The sequence below is a fragment of the Lepisma saccharinum genome, unplaced genomic scaffold (genome assembly GCF_977018435.1).
Source record: "Lepisma saccharinum unplaced genomic scaffold, izLepSacc3.1 HAP1_SCAFFOLD_437, whole genome shotgun sequence".
In the NCBI taxonomy this organism is placed as follows: Eukaryota; Metazoa; Arthropoda; class Insecta; order Zygentoma; family Lepismatidae; genus Lepisma; species Lepisma saccharinum.
The window spans coordinates 61,506-82,648 of NW_028143136.1; positions in this window are offsets into that span (position 1 = coordinate 61,506).

Sequence of the window (21,143 nt, forward strand, 5' to 3'; positions counted from 1 at the left end):
TAGATGGTCTTCGCAGTTGCACGAAACGCCTGGAACACGTCGGCGAGGAGCGTCACATCAAGTTTGAGGTACGCATCGTGGTAGTCCCCGAGATTTTGGCAATCCAGCTCGCGCCACATGGACTGAGCATGGTTATAGTCATCCTCAGATATGTCCGAGCCTCGCAGCTTGCTATAGAAGTTTGCTCGAGGAGGTAGCGACGTCTCCGCGAACTTGGTAGGGTCCGTGACGTATTCGTAGGGGTAGACCCCCTTACGCCTGAAGAGACCGGCGTCCAAGTTCGGAAAATTCGCAGAGGTGATGAGTGTTTGCTCGTCGCTGAGTTTCCCCGCGAGAGCATCGAGGCTTGCCGGGAGGAACCTCAGGGAGTCGAGGAAGCGAAGCTCGACGGTAGAGCGTGATCCCGGGATCGACACTCGTTTGCTCAAGCTAATGTATCGCTCCTCGTTCTGCGCCAGGACGTTGATTCGCATGTCGTCGTACCCCAAGTGATGCACCAGATGGTGGAAGTCGTATCCCGAGCCATTGTGAAAAAACACAGGGATGAAGCGCGGGTCCCGGGCCATTAGGTTGCATCCGTTGCACCAAGGACCAACATACCTACCGTTAAAGTGATCGTGGTGTTGGACTTTACGGTTGTTGGCAGTGTACTCCTCGACGCAGACAGGGCAAGCGATGGTCTCGTCGTGTCTACGTTGATCGTCGGGGGACAGTGGGAGCATAGGCTTGGGGGCCAACAGTACCTTCCCTATCTCGATGGCCTCGACAACCATCCTGTCGAGGAAGTGTTTAACGGCGTCGGGGCCGCGATACAAGTAGGGCTCGGGGGCGACGTGCTGGTCTCGTCGCACCACAACGTATGCGAAACTGGATGCCTCGTGGAGTTGGTAAGGGGTGGTGGAGGAAACTTCGGGATCGGGATCGCAAGTGGACAGGGGCTTGAGGAAGGCCTCGAAGTCCGCGATGATGATAGCGGGGTGCTCCACCATAGCTCCGTGCATGTGGAAACGCTCCACGGTGCCAGGTTTGGGCAAGACTGCCACCCCAGGCTCGTTGGCATCGCAATAAAGTTTGTGGCGAGCGAGCTTCTCTGCAGCGATGTTGGGACCTCTGATGCGCTGGTAATCCTGCTGTTCTCGATTATCAAATATGGACAAGCACCTGCGACAAACTTCTATGTGGTGTTCGTGTTTGCTCCGTTGACTCGAAACAAGTCTAGAGAGGGAGCGAATGAGGGTGTAGTGGTGATGGGTTTCATCCTTGATGAGCAGAAGGTGAATTTCCCGAGCATCATCGTCGTCTACATCGTTCACCCGGATAGGGTACATCACATTTTTGTCGGTGAGGCCGTAAACGTTGATGGCCAACCGAGGGTTGTGTGTACGGGCCTCGAACTTGCGAATGTCCCGGACCTCCACCGGGTAGTCGATCCCAGCCATAGCATCTTTCAGTTCCGACTCGTAGGGTAGGTAGTGGTTAACTCGATGTGGTTGGTTTTTCCAGTGGACAGGGTGCAAAGCTGCAAGCACACACCATACGAAGCACTTGGCGTCACTGTTCTGAATGTTCAGGACGGCCTTCTTTGCCGCGATGAAAGGTGGTAAGGGGACGTAGCTGGAGGCGGAGAGAGGCGTAAACTTGCAAAGTTTGACGCACAGTTCGTGAGGCCCGCCACACAGCGAACCCCCCGAGCCCTCAGCTTCATGTTCTTCTTGTTTAACCACCAGCTCCTCGGCAAACTGGTTGTAGATGACCTCGAGGTTGTCGACATCCGCCAGATGCAGCGTCTTCGCCTTGGTGTTGTGGCAGAAGCTGTAAATTTCATCGGACGGCTTCTTGTACTGGCAACGTAGCGATGCGTAGAATTTGGTGGAGTGCGTTGCAAGCGCATCACCGAGGATGGAAATTATCTCTGCTCGCTTCTCCTCTAAAAAGCTACGAACGTCGCATAAGCCCTCCGAAGTGAGGACAAAATCCTCCAACAAACGCTCGAAAGCAGATTGGTTCGCTTTCGTCATACGCTTGACGCGTTTCGTGGGTGGTGCATTGATGGAGGCTGCTTCTGCCTTCCTCTTGGTGGAGGTCGAAGGCTGAGCCCCAGATGTACTTTCGCTTAGACAAGTAAGCTTATGCTTCTTGGCATACGCAATTGTGAAGCGTATATTGCATCCGGAACACAGTTCGGTGGCAGCCAAATGCTTGCCTGGCACGCAGGTGCGACAATGTCTTGCAAAATTTTTGCTTGATATGCTTGTTTTGCACACAGGGCAACTTTTCATGGAGCGCATTTTTTTGGGGGGTATGTTTATTTATATGTGATCTGTTGGTGGTAGAGTGTTTACGAAAAATGCCTTATGAGAAAAATTTTGTAAGCTAATTCTAATTAGCGTTAGTTTGGGGGGTTTATTTATATATGGGTGGTGCTTATTTTTGTTATAAGTAAGTGTAAGTGGCAAGTAAGCTGGTGTCGCTTGAAGTTGGCAATAGAAATATTTTTCCCACACTTAGAGCACAGTTTGGTCGCACATATTTGTTTTCCCGGCACACAAGTACGACAGTGCCTTTGAAAATGTTTTCTTGACACAGCAGTTTGGTACGTAAGGCAATTTTTTACAGAACGTATAATGCAGAGATTTTTTGGGGGTATGTTATTTAATATCCAATGCTGTGCAATGCAAAATATAATTCTTCACTTTTTTTTTAACTATTCTCTATGACCTTACTTGGGTTTTTTGTTTTTTTCGCCAAATTATATGCTTCTAGTCTCCTATACAATACAATATTCGTACAATATTGTCAACAGTATCATATTTGAGCAGGTCGCTTGTCACCTAAACACTACAGCTCACAGGTCGGTAAAATCTGACATGAAAGCAGATAATACGCTTATGTCTTATTTATATATAATTTTCACGGGCGTACAATATTGTCAACAGTATCATATTTGAACAGGTCGCTTGTCACCTAAACACTACAGCTCACAGGTTGGCAAAATTTCACATGAAAGCAGATAATACGGTTAAGTCTTATTTATATGTAATTTTCACGGGGCATACAATATTGTCAACAGTATCATATTTGAGCAGGTCGCTTGTCACCTAAACACTACAGCTCACAGGTTGGCAAAATCTGACATGAAAGCAGATAATACGCTTAAGTCTTATTTATATATTTTTTTCACGGACGTACAATATTGTCAACAGTATCATATTTGAGCAGGTCGCTTGTCACCTAAACACTACAGCTCACAGGTCGGTAAAATCTGACATGAAAGCAGATAATACGCTTATGTCTTATTTATATTTAATTTTCACGGGCGTACAATATTGTCAACAGTATCATATTTGAACAGGTCGCTTGTCACCTAAACACTACAGCTCACAGGTTGGCAAAATTTCACATGAAAGCAGATAATACGCTTAAGTCTTATTTATATGTAATTTTCACGGCGGCGTACAATATTGTCAACAGTATCATATTTGAGCAGGTCGCTTGTCACCTAAACACTACAGCACACAGGTTGGCAAAATCTGACATGAAAGCAGATAATACGCTTATGTCTTATTTATATGTAATTTTCACGGGGCATACAATATTGTCAACAGTATCATATTTGAGCAGGTCGCTTGTCACCTAAACACTACAGCTCACAGGTTGGCAAAATCTGACATGAAAGCAGATAATACGCTTAAGTCTTATTTATATATAATTTTCACGGGCGTACAATATTGTCAACAGTATCATATTTGAACAGGTCGCTTGTCACCTAAACACTACAGCTCACAGGTTGGCAAAATCTGACATGAAAGCAGATAATACGCTTATGTCTTATTTATATGTAATTTTCACGGGGCGTACAATATTGTCAACAGTATCATATTTGAGCAGGTCGCTTGTCACCTAAACACTACAGCTCACAGGTCGGTAAAATCTGACATGAAAGCAGATAATACGCTTATGTCTTATTTATATATAATTTTCACGGGCGTACATTATTGTCAACAGTATCATATTTGAGCAGGTCGCTTGTCACCTAAACACTACAGCTCACAGGTTGGCAAAATCTGACATGAAAGCAGATAATACGCTTATGTCTTATTTATATGTAATTTTCACGGCGGCGTACAATATTGTCAACAGTATCATATTTGAGCAGGTCGCTTGTCACCTAAACACTACAGCTCACAGGTTGGCAAAATCTGACATGAAAGCAGATAATACGCTTAAGTCTTATTTATATATAATTTTCACGGCGGCGTACAATATTGTCAACAGTATCATATTTGAGCAGGTCGCTTGTCACCTAAACACTACAGCTCACAGGTTGGCAAAATCAGACATGAAAGCAGATAATACGCTTAAGTCTTATTTATATGTAATTTTCACGGGGCGTACAATATTGTCAACAGTATCATATTTGAGCAGGTCGCTTGTCACCTAAACACTACAGCTCACAGGTCGGTAAAATCTGACATGAAAGCAGATAATACGCTTAAGTCTTATTTATATATAATTTTCACGGCGGCGTACAATATTGTCAACAGTATTATATTTGAGCAGGTCGCTTGTCACCTAAACACAACAGCTCACAGGTTGGTAAAATTTCACATGAAAGCAGATAATACGCTTAAGTCTTATTTATATGTAATTTTCAGGGCCATACAATATTGTCAACAGTATCATATTTGAGCAGGTCGCTTGTCACCTAAACACTACAGCTCACAGGTTGGCAAAATTTCACATGAAAGCAGATAATACGCTTATGTCTTATTTATATATAATTTTCACGGGGGCGTACAATATTGTTAAGAGCGTCAGTTTCCGTAGAGCTCTCTTTTCCGTCTTCCCTCTATACAGTGAAGCTGTAGAAGACACAATTAGCTAACCTAGCATACAACATACTTTCCTAATTAATATGGATATTGTCACACATTCCTCTTATTTTATACTGTTGTAAATAGAAAAGATTATGTACGGTAAATGTTTTGTACATTATAGGGAAAAAATGCAAAATACCCCCAACTTTAATTCGATCCGATTCTGAATCGAATTTTTACATATTTTCACGCCGGCACATATGTTCTATTTTGCTTCTTTTACTTGCCTTGCTTAATTAACTCTCGCTAATTAGCATTTTTTGGAAGAAGTCAACTAGAACAACATATGGCGGTATGAGAAATATGCAAATCAAAGAATATTTTAGTAATATAAGGGCCCTAGCAATTAGCTTCGTCGACTAAGAGTACTCTTTTAAACATCTTCAGCTATCGTATTACTACGTGAAGACGTTTAAAATGTTTGGGTGTTGAAAAAGTTTGACCCTACTTTTTATTTCTATTGTTTGCTAATAGATGGCGCTGATAGTACCTCCTCTCTCTCTCTCTCCCCTCTTCTCCTCTCCCCCTCTTTCCCCTCCTCCTGTGGGTAGGCAACACCGACGAGGCTCGAATTATTATTTGAGGCTCGAAATCATTATTTGATGCTCGTCAGTGTTGCCAATTCCTATTTGTAAACCTTTACTTTTTTTTTGGTTGGGCACCACGCACTCCTGGCGGGGTTATGGAGGACAGGAATCCTAAAAAACAACAATTATTATTATTTTGTTTGTTTGTTTGTGTTATAATATAAGTGTGTGTGTGCGCGCGCGCGTAGGTGTGTGTGTGTGGCACATCGTTTCCCCGAGAGAGGTTTACAAAAATCACGATATACGGAGTTGGAAAATTACGATATGGCGCATTCGCTTATTACTGTTGCCAGCCATAAATCTCTCTCTCTCTCTTCATCTTACAGCAACGTTGGCATCTCTATTTTTTTTTAGTTGGAAGTAAATTGCCAACACACTCTAGTTAATAATGCTACATATTATACACACACGCACACACGCACACACACGCGCGCGCTTGTGTTGCCATCCACCCACCTCTCTCTCTTTTACGGCAGTACCAACTCTCCTTGTTTAGTATATGTAGGTTGGCAAAAATTGCTTTATGTACTGTAAGCCAAGCCTCAAGCAAAGTTGCCAGCTCCTTGCTTTAGGTTAGGTTAGACCAAAAAAAAGTTGTAGGTAGGCTGTCGGTTGTTTATCTCTTCCCTCTCTTTCTCTCCACTCTCTTTTTTTGTAAAAAGCTATGGCAAAACCACCAGGTTGCCAGCTCCTTGCTTTATGCACTGTAAACCAAGCCTCAAGCAAAGTTGCCAGCTCCTTGCTTTAGGTGGTTAGACCGAAAAAAAAAACCTTGGTGATTTTTTTTCGAGTAAGGTGTTGGCAACACTGCGAGAAAATAAGGCTTATGCCTTACAAGAGCAAACCATTAAAAAACCTCAAGCAAGATTGCCAGCTCCTTGCTTTAGGTTACGTTAGACCCAAAAAAAACCTTGGTGATTTTTTCGAGTAAGGTGTTGGCAACACTGCGAGAAAATGAGGCTCATGCCTTACAAGAAAAATCCATTAAGGCGAGTCTCACCGAGCCTCATTTTCTGTTGGTGCTCCGGCCCACTACCACTACTTTTACGTTTTTTTGTTCCCTTGACTTGATCTACATCTGTGTGAAATTTGAACTTCCTAGTTCCAAGTTGGAAAATAACGGTCAAAATATTTCAAAGTCAAAACAGCACACGATCCTTCAGGCTTGGGATCATTGCTTCCTAAAACGCACTCATAGCTTAGCTTTCCTTGCTTTGATTGTTGTAGTGTAATGTTGCATCTTGCATCCTATCGAAGTTTGAAACATTCCCGCCAAAACTGACTTTTCTATTTAAACTTGAAAAACCGTTACAATTTAGCATTTACACTGAATTTCGAATGGAGAATCAAACTTTTCCAGTGACTCGAACACTAAACCTCTGTCAACGTTGTTCAGTGGTTAGCGTTTTTTCAATTTCAACTGACAAAATGGCTGTTTTATGCGTGCAAGGCACAGAATGAGAAAGAATCGAAATTTGAAACATTCACGCAAAAAAGTGAACTTTTTATTTCAAACTTGAAAAACCGTTACAATAAAGCATTTACACTGAATTTCGAAGGGAGAATCAAACTTTTCCAGTGACTCGAACACTAAACCTATGTCGACGTGGCTCAGTGGTTAGCGCTTTTTCAACTTCAACTGACAAAATGGCCGCTTTATGCGTGGAAAGCACAGAATGACAACAGGAGCAGCACACACGGGATTTTTGCTTCCAAAAACGTACCCTAAACGTTGCGATTAGCTTTCCTTGATTTAATTATTGCAACGTGATGTTGCATGTTATCGAATTTTGAAAGATTCACGCCAAAACTGACTATGTAAACACAGTATCACGCGTCGCGGTACTCCGGGACGCGAGCCCCAAAATACGGTTTTTTCCCCAAGTGCGGTCCGCCACTGTTTACGTATAGCTTTGTGAACGTTTCGCTTCGTCTCAAAAAATGAAAAAAACTTGGATAGATCGCATGGCTGGAATTAAGTGTGAAAATTTGAAAGCGTGTGAAGTGTGAGAATAATTGGAAAAGAAGTGCACGTCCCGTGGAAGTTTACCCCCCCAGGAGCCCCCCTGGTGCGTTATACCTTGGACACCCTGTGAATCTTGTGGACCAAAGACCAAGGACTGTGCAGGTATCATGACAGACGCGCGGGGGTGAGTACTTTTTGAGATATTAAGGGAAAACCACCCCTATGCTAACCTTATGGAAAAAACAGCATAGTGCGCGAGCAAAAGAAAACAAGTAAATAACTTAGTGAAATACGAATCCTTATCCCTTGAAACACTTTAATCCCATACAGAAAGGACCAAGGAACACAACTAAATTTACCCCACCCCTCTCCGACCACTCTCTTGGAAACCCTCGTGAAAAAATCCGACCCATGCTTTTCTTATGGACAAACGAGCTTTTTCCGTAGGTATAGGAAAATTTATTTTAAACTTGCCGAAACTAAGAAACTAAGCCCCAATAAGAAACGGGATCTATACCATCGTGTAGCCCCCATTCCTCCCCCGTGTTTTGAACCAACCCCCAACCCTCAATTCCTAGGGGTGGTTTTTCAGCGAACAACTTAGTGAAGTGATACAAGTGGCTGTTTCATGCGTGGAAAGCACTACATCAAAAGGACCAGCACACACGGCATTTTTGCTTCCAAAAACGTACGCTAACCGTTGCCATTAGCTTTCCTTGATTTAATTATTGTAACGTGATGTTGCATCTTGCATGTTATCGAATTTTGAAAGATTCACGCCAAAACAGAACTTTTAATTCAAACTTAAAAAACCGTTGCATTAAGGCATTTACACTGAATTTCGAATGGAGAATCAAACTTTTCCCGTGACTCGAACACTCGACATCCTGGTCAAGAAACCGTCAGTTTGTCTTTCCAAGGCTCTGCTCTCTGGAAGGCGACCGATTCGGACCTTCTAACGAGGGCGTGGCGCCCAGGGCGCCCCGACGTTTTCCAATTTCTCGTGGATTCACTATCGAAAATTATATTATCTGAAAGGAGACACCCTACCCAGCCAGCATCTAAATTTTTGTTTCTCTAGATTAACCGTAAATAAGGTTTCTTTGACAAGAAAGAGGTCGTTATTCACGCCCGAACGGGTACGTCTGCACCCTCACTTTTGAAGCCGTTTCATTAATCGAACCTGTGGTCCTTGGAGATTTCCTCTTACTTGCGTATTCACAAGACACTGCTCTATCGAATCTGTACATTTCGGACGGGCTAGCTAGGACGTGGCGCCCAGGGCGCCTCGAAATGTTCGAAATACGCAAAGAAGCCTCGTTGGATTTCCCTCCCGAGTTGTCTTTGCGTTGCCGTTTGCGGGATGGTTGCCGCCGCGAGGAAGAGAGATATCACCAGCGATGCGCGCGCATCAGGTGAAATCCAAGTTGGCTCGGAATCCGCAAGAAAGCCCCCTTGGATTTGCTCTGATGAAGCACACTTCCGACTTTGCTTTAGGCAAGCCCTGCATGTTTTCGTGTAGAGGAGTGATGCAGCTTCCATCCTACGATATATCCATTTTCTATTCAAACTTGAAAAACCGTTGTAATTTAGCATTTACTCTGAATTTCGAATGGAGAATAAAAATATTTCCGTGACTCGAACACTACACCTCCCGATTACGTCACGTTTAAGTTATCTTCCAGGGACCTTCCTCTGTCACCGTGGCTTAGTGGTTAGCGCATACTTCCATTTGAAGCAGACAAAAAGGTTGATTTATGAGTGCACAAAAAAGCAACGGAACCATCAAAAAAGCAACGGAACGGGCATGCTCGCCATTTTTGCTTTAAAAAACGGACTCTAATCGTTGCGCTTAGCTTTCCTTGCTTTGATTGTTGTAGTGTAATGTTGCATCTTGCATCCTATCGAATTTTGAAACATTCCCGCCAAAACTGACTTTTCAATTCAATCTTGTATATTGTATATTAACACACGTGGAAAGTAATCGAGTATTCAAATATTATTTTGGTAAATCTAACTAAATGTTGCACATTTGTTTAGAAAACCAAATAATTTATTCATAATTTATTATGTTATAATCTGGCTAAGTATAGCTAGGGTGGATAGTTTGTAGAAACTAACTTATCTCAAAATACGCATTCAGAAAAGAAAGTCACATGAAGTAAAAGTTTCAGCTTTTACTTATATAGTCCAGAATGAAAAGAGGTTGCTCGTGGGAGATACATTTTTATTCACTGCAGTGCATTTTCTTATTTAATTTGATGCTCTAATGTTCAAACATCTTTCGAAGAGTGTTAAGCACAAATTTGCACTATGATTACAATCAAATGTACCAATATTTGTTGTACGAAAAGTTATGTTTCCTATACACATTTTTCGACAGAACCATCTAGCGGCCGGTGCAGGAAATGAAGCATAAATGAAGCTTTTTTTTTCAGAATATTAGGTTACACAACAACAACAAAAAGATTCGCTTCGTGCAATTATCTATTTACATGACTTCCAATTTTGAAACATTCCCGCCAAAACTGACTTTTCTCTTCAAACTTGAAAAAACCGTTAAAATTGAGCACTTACACTGAATTTCAAATGGAGAATCAAACATTTCCCGTGACTCGAACCCTAAACCTGCTTGTTACCATACCATCACGCTATCTTCCAATGACCTTCCCCTTTCACCAATTCAAAGCGCTTAGCGATATCTTTCATTTGAAGGGGACAAATAGGTTGATTTATGAGTAGGCAGAACAGCATCAGAACGGCTTCAGACAGCATCAGAACGAGCACACTTGGGATTTTTCTTCCAAAAACTTACTCAGAGCGTTGCGCTTTGCTTTCCTTGCTTTGATTGTTGTAGTGTAATGTTGCATCTTGCATGCTATCGAATTTTGAAAGATTCCCGCCAAAACTGACTTTCCTATTCAAACTTGAAAAACCGTTATAATTTAGCATTTACTCTGAATTTCGAATGGAGAATAAAAATATTTCCGTGACTCGAACACTACACCTCCCGATTACGTCACGTTTAAGTTATCTTCCAGGGACCTTCCTCTGTCACCTTGGCTCAGTGGTTAGCGCTTACTTCCATTTGAAGCAGACAAAAAGGTTGATTTATGAGTGCACAAAAAAGCAACGGAACCACCAAAAAAGCAACGGAACGGGCATGCATGCCATTTTTGCTTTAAAAAACTTACTCTAACCGTTGCGATTAGCTTCCCTTGCCTTAATTACTGTAGTATATTGTTGCATCTTGCATATTATCGAATTTTGAAACATTCCCGCCAAAACTGACTTTCCTATTCAAACTTGAAAAACCGTTATAATTTAGCATTTACTCTGAATTTCGAATGGAGAATAAAAATATTAAAGTGACTCGAACACTACACCTCCCGATTACGTCACGTTTAAGTTATCTTCCAGGAACCTTCCTCTGTCACAGTAGCTCAGTGGTTAGCGCTATCTTCCATTTGAACCTTACAAATTGGCTTTTTAATTTGTGCTGGTCTCGTATATCGTTCCTCTTATTTGTGCAACAGTCTCGGAAAGAAAATATGGACTTTCGTTACATACGGAGCTTGGATTTCGGTTACCACGATCGAAGAAGATAACCTAATCCCTGATACAAATTGGTCTTTCTGCTGCAAAACCCATGGCCTCTTGTTACATTTATGGGTTTAAGTAACCCTATATTGGGTGATAGCTACATAGTTGGTTTAATTGCAAACATTTCCCGTGACTCGAACACTCCACCCACTGCTTACTTTACCGTCACCTTCTCTTCACCTACCACCCTGCGTTAGGGGTTAGCGCGATGCGTCTGCTGGAACCAGTTTAAAAGGGTGTTCAATGGTGGAGGTGCATGTCGCTGGGGACCAAATCCGCCATTTTCCAAGATGGACGCCGCGGTTTTTGGAGAAATCTCAAAATCGAATTTACGTTTTTTTGTTCTCTTGACTTGATCTATCTCTGTGTGAAATTTCAACTTCCTAGCTCCAAGTTGGAAAATAACGGTCAAAATATTTCAAAGTCAAAACATCATACGATCCTGCAGGCTTGGGATCATTGCTTCCTGAAACGATCTCATCCCTTCGCGATCAACCTCCCTCGTGCAGATTCTGTTAGGGCAAGGACCTAGCCTACCTCCACCCGACTTTTGTCACTTTTGCCAGGAAATTGAATTTTCGGTACAATTTTGAAAACGGTCCACCTTATGCAGCCAAAACAGCACACGATCCTGCACACTTGGGAATTTTGCTTCCCAGTTTTACTCTAAAAGTCACTTTCAGCTTTCCTTCGACGTTTTCGTGTAGAGGAATGATGCAGCTTCCATCCTAAGAAATATTGTCAGTTTCGCGCCAAAACTCAATTTTCCATTCAAACTTGAAAAACCGTTATAATTTAGCATTTACTCTGAATTTCGAATGGAGAATAAAAATATTAAAGTTATTCGAACACTACACCTCCCGATTACGTCACGTTTAAGTTATCTTCCAGGGACCTTCCTCTGTCACAGTGGCTCAGTGGTTAGCGCTATCTTCCATTTGAACCTTACAAATAGGCTTTTTTTCTGGATGCACGAAACAGCAACCGAACCACCGAAATAGCAACGGAACGGGCATGCTTGCCATTTTTGCTTCCAAAAAACGGACTCTAACCGTTGCGCTTAGCTTTCCTTGCTTTAATTATTGTAGTGTAATGTTGCATCTACCATCTAATCGAATTTTGAAACATTCCCGCCAAAACTGACTTTTCAATTCAAACTTGAAAAACCGTTATAATTTAGCATTTACTCTGAATTTCGAATGGAGAATAAAAATATTAAAGTGACTCGAACACTACACCTCCCGATTACGTCACGTTTAACTTATCTTCCAGGGACCTTCCTCTGTCACAGTAGCTCAGTGGTTAGCGCTATCTTCCATTTGAACCTTACAAATTGGCTTTTTAATTTGTGCTGGTCTCGTATATCGTTCCTCTTATTTGTGCAACAGTCTCGGAAAGAAAATATGGACTTTCGTTACATACGGAGCTTGGATTTCGGTTACCACGATCGAAGAAGATAACCTAATCCCTGATACAAATTGGTCTTTCTGCTGCAAAACCCATGGCCTCTTGTTACATTTATGGGTTTAAGTAACCCTATATTGGGTGATAGCTACATAGTTGGTTTAATTGCAAACATTTCCCGTGACTCGAACACTCCACCCACTGCTTACTTTACCGTCACCTTCTCTTCACCTACCACCCTGCGTTAGGGGTTAGCGCGATGCGTCTGCTGGAACCAGTTTAAAAGGGTGTTCAGTGGCGGAGGTGCATGTCGCTGGGGACCAAATCCGCCATTTTCCAAGATGGACGCCGCGGTTTTTGGAGAAATCTCAAAATCGAATTTACGTTTTTTTGTTCTCTTGACTTGATCTATCTCTGTGTGAAATTTCAACTTCCTAGCTCCAAGTTGGAAAATAACGGTCAAAATATTTCAAAGTCAAAACAGCATACGATCCTGCAGGCTTGGGATCATTGCTTCCTGAAACGATCTCATCCCTTCGCGATCAACCTCCCTCGTGCAGATTCTGTTAGGGCAAGGACCTAGCCTGCCTCCACCCGACTTTTGTCACTTTTGCCCGGAAATTGAATTTTCGGTACAATTTTGAAAAACGTCCACCTTGTGCAGAAAAAACAGAACACGATCCTGCACGCTTGGGAATTTTGCTTCCCAGTTTTACTCTCAAAGTCACTTTCAGCTTTCCTTCGACGTTTTCGTGTAGGGGAATGATGCAGCTTCCAACCTAAGAAATATTGTCAGTTTCGCGCCAAAACTCAATTTTCGATTCAAACTTGAAAAACGGTTAAATTTAGCATCTTTCATGCATTTCCGATGGAGAATCAAACCTTTCCCGTGACTCGAACCAAACACCCACTGCTTACTTTACCGTCACGTTGTCTTCCAGCCTCCTTCCCCTACAACCCTGAGTTAGGCGTTAGCGCGATACGTCTGCTGGAACCAGTTTAAAAGGGTGTTCAAGGGCGGAGGTGCATGTCGCTGGGGACCAAATCCGACATTTTCCAAGATGGAGGCCGCGTTTTTGGAAATATCTCAAAATGGCATTTACGTTTTTTTGTTCCCTTGACTTGATCTACATCTGTGTGAAATTTGAACTTCCTAGCTCCAAGTTGGAAAATAACGGTCAAAATATTTCAGTCAAAACAGCACACGATCCTGCAGGCTTGGGATCATTGCTTCCTAAAACGCACTCATCGCTTAGCTTTCCTTGCTTTGATTGTTGTAGTGTAATGTTGCATCTTGCATCCTATCGAAGTTTGAAACATTCCCGCCAAAACTGACTTTTCTATTTAAACTTGAAAAACCGTTACAATTTAGCATTTACACTGAATTTCGAATGGAGAATCAAACTTTTCCAGTGACTCGAACACTAAACCTCTGTCAACGTTGTTCAGTGGTTAGCGTTTTTTTCAATTTCAACTGACAAAATGGCTGTTTTATGCGTGCAAGGCACAGAATGAGAAAGAATCGAAATTTGAAACATTCACGCAAAAAAGTGAACTTTTTATTTCAAACTTGAAAAACCGTTACAATAAAGCATTTACACTGAATTTCGAAGGGAGAATCAAACTTTTCCAGTGACTCGAACACTAAACCTCTGTCGACGTGGCTCATTGGTTAGCGCTTTTTCAACTTCAACTGACAAAATGGCCGCTTTATGCGTGGAAAGCACAGAATGACAACAGGAGCAGCACACACGGGATTTTTGCTTCCAAAAACGTACCCTAAACGTTGCGATTAGCTTTCCTTGATTTAATTATTGCAACATGATGTTGCATGTTATCGAATTTTGAAAGATTCACGCCAAAACTGACTATGTAAACACAGTATCACGCGTCGCGGTACTCCGGGACGCGAGCCCCAAAATACGGTTTTTTTCCCCAAGTGCGGTCCGCCACTGTTTACGTATAGCTTTGTGAACGTTTCGCTTCGTCTCAAAAAATGAAAAAAACTTGGATAGATCGCATGGCTGGAATTAAGTGTGAAAATTTGAAAGCGTGTGAAGTGTGAGAATAATTGGAAAAGAAGTGCACGTCCCGGGGAAGTTTACCCCCCCTGGAGCCCCCCTGGTGCGTTATACCTTGGACACCCTGTGAATCTTGTGGACCAAAGACCAAGGACTGTGCAGGTATCTTGACAGACGCGCGGGGGTGAGTACTTTTTGAGATATTAAGGGAAAACCACCCCTATGCTAACCTTATGGAAAAAACAGCATAGTGCGCGAGCAAAAGAAAACAAGTAAATAACTTAGTGAAATACGAATCCTTATCCCTTGAAACACTTTATTCCCATACAGAAAGGACCAAGGAACACAACTAAATTTACCCCACCCCTCTCCGACCACTCTCTTGGAAACCCTCGTGAAAAAATCCGCCCCATGCTTTTCTTATGGACAAACGAGCTTTTTCCGTAGGTATAGGAAAATTTATTTTAAACTTGCCGAAACTAAGAAACTAAGCCCCAATAAGAAACGGGATCTATACCATCGTGTAGCCCCCATTCCTCCCCCGTGTTTTGAACCAACCCCCAACCCTCAATTCCTAGGGGTGGTTTTTCAGCGAACAACTTAGTGAAGTGATACAAGTGGCTGTTTCATGCGTGGAAAGCACTACATCAAAAGGACCAGCACACACGGCATTTTTGCTTCCAAAAACGTACGCTAACCGTTGCCATTAGCTTTCCTTGATTTAATTATTGTAACGTGATGTTGCATCTTGCATGTTATCGAATTTTGAAAGATTCACGCCAAAACAGAACTTTTAATTCAAACTTAAAAAACCGTTGCATTAAGGCATTTACACTGAATTTCGAATGGAGAATCAAACTTTTCCCGTGACTCGAACACTCGACATCCTGGTCAAGAAACCGTCAGTTTGTCTTTCCAAGGCTCTGCTCTCTGGAAGGCGACCGATTCGGACCTTCTAACGAGGGCGTGGCGCCCAGGGCGCCCCGACGTTTTCCAATTTCTCGTGGATTCACTATCGAAAATTATATTATCTGAAAGGAGACACCCTACCCAGCCAGCATCTAAATTTTTGTTTCTCTAGATTAACCGTAAATAAGGTTTCTTTGACAAGAAAGAGGTCGTTATTCACGCCCGAACGGGTACGTCTGCACCCTCACTTTTGAAGCCGTTTCATTAATCGAACCTGTGGTCCTTGGAGATTTCCTCTTACTTGCGTATTCACAAGACACTGCTCTATCGAATCTGTACATTTCGGACGGGCTAGCTAGGACGTGGCGCCCAGGGCGCCTCGAAATGTTCGAAATACGCAAAGAAGCCTCGTTGGATTTCCCTCCCGAGTTGTCTTTGCGTTGCCGTTTGCGGTATGGTTGCCGCCGCGAGGAAGAGAGATATCACCAGCGATGCGCGCGCATCAGGTGAAATCCAAGTTGGCTCGGAATCCGCAAGAAAGCCCCCTTGGATTTGCTCTGATGAAGCACACTTCCGACTTTGCTTTAGGCAAGCCCTGCATGTTTTCGTGTAGAGGAGTGATGCAGCTTCCATCCTACGATATATCCATTTTCTATTCAAACTTGAAAAACCGTTGTAATTTAGCATTTACTCTGAATTTCGAATGGAGAATAAAAATATTTCCGTGACTCGAACACTACACCTCCCGATTACGTCACGTTTAAGTTATCTTCCAGGGACCTTCCTCTGTCACCGTGGCTTAGTGGTTAGCGCATACTTCCATTTGAAGCAGACAAAAAGGTTGATTTATGAGTGCACAAAAAAGCAACGGAACCACCAAAAAAGCAACGGAACGGGCATGCTCGCCATTTTTGCTTTAAAAAACGGACTCTAATCGTTGCGCTTAGCTTTCCTTGCTTTGATTGTTGTAGTGTAATGTTGCATCTTGCATCCTATCGAATTTTGAAACATTCCCGCCAAAACTGACTTTTCAATTCAATCTTGTATATTGTATATTAACACACGTGGAAAGTAATCGAGTATTCAAATATTATTTTGGTAAATCTAACTAAATGTTGCACATTTGTTTAGAAAACCAAATAATTTATTCATAATTTATTATGTTATAATCTGGCTAAGTATAGCTAGGGTGGATAGTTTGTAGAAACTAACTTATCTCAAAATACGCATTCAGAAAAGAAAGTCACATGAAGTAAAAGTTTCAGCTTTTACTTATATAGTCCAGAATGAAAAGAGGTTGCTCGTGGGAGATACATTTTTATTCACTGCAGTGCATTTTCTTATTTAATTTGATGCTCTAATGTTCAAACATCTTTCGAAGAGTGTTAAGCACAAATTTGCACTATGATTACAATCAAATGTACCAATATTTGTTGTACGAAAAGTTATGTTTCCTATACACATTTTTCGACAGAACCATCTAGCGGCCGGTGCAGGAAATGAAGCATAAATGAAGCTTTTTTTTTCAGAATATTAGGTTACACAACAACAACAAAAAGATTCGCTTCGTGCAATTATCTATTTACATGACTTCCAATTTTGAAACATTCCCGCCAAAACTGACTTTTCTCTTCAAACTTGAAAAAACCGTTAAAATTGAGCACTTACACTGAATTTCAAATGGAGAATCAAACATTTCCCGTGACTCGAACCCTAAACCTGCTTGTTACCATACCATCACGCTATCTTCCAATGACCTTCCCCTTTCACCAATTCAAAGCGCTTAGCGATATCTTTCATTTGAAGGGGACAAATAGGTTGATTTATGAGTAGGCAGAACAGCATCAGAACGGCTTCAGACAGCATCAGAACGAGCACACTTGGGATTTTTCTTCCAAAAACTTACTCAGAGCGTTGCGCTTTGCTTTCCTTGCTTTGATTGTTGTAGTGTAATGTTGCATCTTGCATGCTATCGAATTTTGAAAGATTCCCGCCAAAACTGACTTTCCTATTCAAACTTGAAAAACCGTTATAATTTAGCATTTACTCTGAATTTCGAATGGAGAATAAAAATATTTCCGTGACTCGAACACTACACCTCCCGATTACGTCACGTTTAAGTTATCTTCCAGGGACCTTCCTCTGTCACCTTGGCTCAGTGGTTAGCGCTTACTTCCATTTGAAGCAGACAAAAAGGTTGATTTATGAGTGCACAAAAAAGCAACGGAACCACCAAAAAAGCAACGGAACGGGCATGCATGCCATTTTTGCTTTAAAAAACTTACTCTAACCGTTGCGATTAGCTTCCCTTGCCTTAATTACTGTAGTATATTGTTGCATCTTGCATATTATCGAATTTTGAAACATTCCCGCCAAAACTGACTTTCCTATTCAAACTTGAAAAACCGTTATAATTTAGCATTTACTCTGAATTTCGAATGGAGAATAAAAATATTAAAGTGACTCGAACACTACACCTCCCGATTACGTCACGTTTAAGTTATCTTCCAGGAACCTTCCTCTGTCACAGTAGCTCAGTGGTTAGCGCTATCTTCCATTTGAACCTTACAAATTGGCTTTTTAATTTGTGCTGGTCTCGTATATCGTTCCTCTTATTTGTGCAACAGTCTCGGAAAGAAAATATGGACTTTCGTTACATACGGAGCTTGGATTTCGGTTACCACGATCGAAGAAGATAACCTAATCCCTGATACAAATTGGTCTTTCTGCTGCAAAACCCATGGCCTCTTGTTACATTTATGGGTTTAAGTAACCCTATATTGGGTGATAGCTACATAGTTGGTTTAATTGCAAACATTTCCCGTGACTCGAACACTCCACCCACTGCTTACTTTACCGTCACCTTCTCTTCACCTACCACCCTGCGTTAGGGGTTAGCGCGATGCGTCTGCTGGAACCATTTTAAAAGGGTGTTCAATGGTGGAGGTGCATGTCGCTGGGGACCAAATCCGCCATTTTCCAAGATGGACGCCGCGGTTTTTGGAGAAATCTCAAAATCGAATTTACGTTTTTTTGTTCTCTTGACTTGATCTATCTCTGTGTGAAATTTCAACTTCCTAGCTCCAAGTTGGAAAATAACGGTCAAAATATTTCAAAGTCAAAACATCATACGATCCTGCAGGCTTGGGATCATTGCTTCCTGAAACGATCTCATCCCTTCGCGATCAACCTCCCTCGTGCAGATTCTGTTAGGGCAAGGACCTAGCCTACCTCCACCCGACTTTTGTCACTTTTGCCAGGAAATTGAATTTTCGGTACAATTTTGAAAACGGTCCACCTTATGCAGCCAAAACAGCACACGATCCTGCACACTTGGGAATTTTGCTTCCCAGTTTTACTCTAAAAGTCACTTTCAGCTTTCCTTCGACGTTTTCGTGTAGAGGAATGATGCAGCTTCCATCCTAAGAAATATTGTCAGTTTCGCGCCAAAACTCAATTTTCCATTCAAACTTGAAAAACCGTTATAATTTAGCATTTACTCTGAATTTCGAATGGAGAATAAAAATATTAAAATTATTCGAACACTACACCTCCCGATTACGTCACGTTTAAGTTATCTTCCAGGGACCTTCCTCTGTCACAGTGGCTCAGTGGTTAGCGCTATCTTCCATTTGAACCTTACAAATAGGCTTTTTTCTGGATGCACGAAACAGCAACCTAACCACCGAAATAGCAACGGAACGGGCATGCTTGCCATTTTTGCTTCCAAAAAACGGACTCTAACCGTTGCGCTTAGCTTTCCTTGCTTTAATTATTGTAGTGTAATGTTGCATCTACCATCTAATCGAATTTTGAAACATTCCCGCCAAAACTGACTTTTCAATTCAAACTTGAAAAACCGTTATAATTTAGCATTTACTCTGAATTTCGAATGGAGAATAAAAATATTAAAGTGACTCGAACACTACACCTCCCGATTACGTCACGTTTAAGTTATCTTCCAGGGACCTTCCTCTGTCACAGTAGCTCAGTGGTTAGCGCTATCTTCCATTTGAACCTTACAAATTGGCTTTTTAATTTGTGCTGGTCTCGTATATCGTTCCTCTTATTTGTGCAACAGTCTCGGAAAGAAAATATGGACTTTCGTTACATACGGAGCTTGGATTTCGGTTACCACGATCGAAGAAGATAACCTAATCCCTGATACAAATTGGTCTTTCTGCTGCAAAACCCATGGCCTCTTGTTACATTTATGGGTTTAAGTAACCCTATATTGGGTGATAGCTACATAGTTGGTTTAATTGCAAACATTTCCCGTGACTCGAACACTCCACCCACTGCTTACTTTACCGTCACCTTCTCTTCACCTACCACCCTGCGTTAGGGGTTAGCGCGATGCGTCTGCTGGAACCAGTTTAAAAGGGTGTTCAGTGGCGGAGGTGCATGTCGCTGGGGACCAAATCCGCCATTTTCCAAGATGGACGCCGCGGTTTTTGGAGAAATCTCAAAATCGAATTTACGTTTTTTTGTTCTCTTGACTTGATCTATCTCTGTGTGAAATTTCAACTTCCTAGCTCCAAGTTGGAAAATAACGGTCAAAATATTTCAAAGTCAAAACAGCATACGATCCTGCAGGCTTGGGATCATTGCTTCCTGAAACGATCTCATCCCTTCGCGATCAACCTCCCTCGTGCAGATTCTGTTAGGGCAAGGACCTAGCCTGCCTCCACCCGACTTTTGTCACTTTTGCCCGGAAATTGAATTTTCGGTACAATTTTGAAAAACGTCCACCTTGTGCAGAAAAAACAGAACACGATCCTGCACGCTTGGGAATTTTGCTTCCCAGTTTTACTCTCAAAGTCACTTTCAGCTTTCCTTCGACGTTTTCGTGTAGGGGAATGATGCAGCTTCCAACCTAAGAAATATTGTCAGTTTCGCGCCAAAACTCAATTTTCGATTCAAACTTGAAAAACGGTTAAATTTAGCATCTTTCATGCATTTCCGATGGAGAATCAAACCTTTCCCGTGACTCGAACCAAACACCCACTGCTTACTTTACCGTCACGTTGTCTTCCAGCCTCCTTCCCCTACAACCCTGAGTTAGGCGTTAGCGCGATACGTCTGCTGGAACCAGTTTAAAAGGGTGTTCAAGGGCGGAGGTGCATGTCGCTGGGGACCAAATCCGACATTTTCCAAGATGGAGGCCGCGTTTTTGGAAATATCTCAAAATGGCATTTACGTTTTTTTGTTCCCTTGACTTGATCTACATCTGTGTGAAATTTGAACTTCCTAGCTCCAAGTTGGAAAATAACGGTCAAAATATTTCAGTCAAAACAGCACACGATCCTGCAGGCTTGGGATCATTGCTTCCTAAAACGCACTCATCGCTTAGCTTTCCTTGCTTTGATTGTTGTAGTGTAATGTTGCATCTTGCATCCTATCGAAGTTTGAAACATTCCCGCCAAAACTGACTTTTCTATTTAAACTTGAAAAACCGTTACAATTTAGCATTTACACTGAATTTCGAATGGAGAATCAAACTTTTCCAGTGACTCGAACACTAAACCTCTGTCAACGTTGTTCAGTGGTTAGCGTTTTTTTCAATTTCAACTGACAAAATGGCTGTTTTATGCGTGCAAGGCACAGAATGAGAAAGAATCGAAATTTGAAACATTCACGCAAAAAAGTGAACTTTTTATTTCAAACTTGAAAAACCGTTACAATAAAGCATTTACACTGAATTTCGAAGGGAGAATCAAACTTTTCCAGTGACTCGAACACTAAACCTCTGTCGACGTGGCTCATTGGTTAGCGC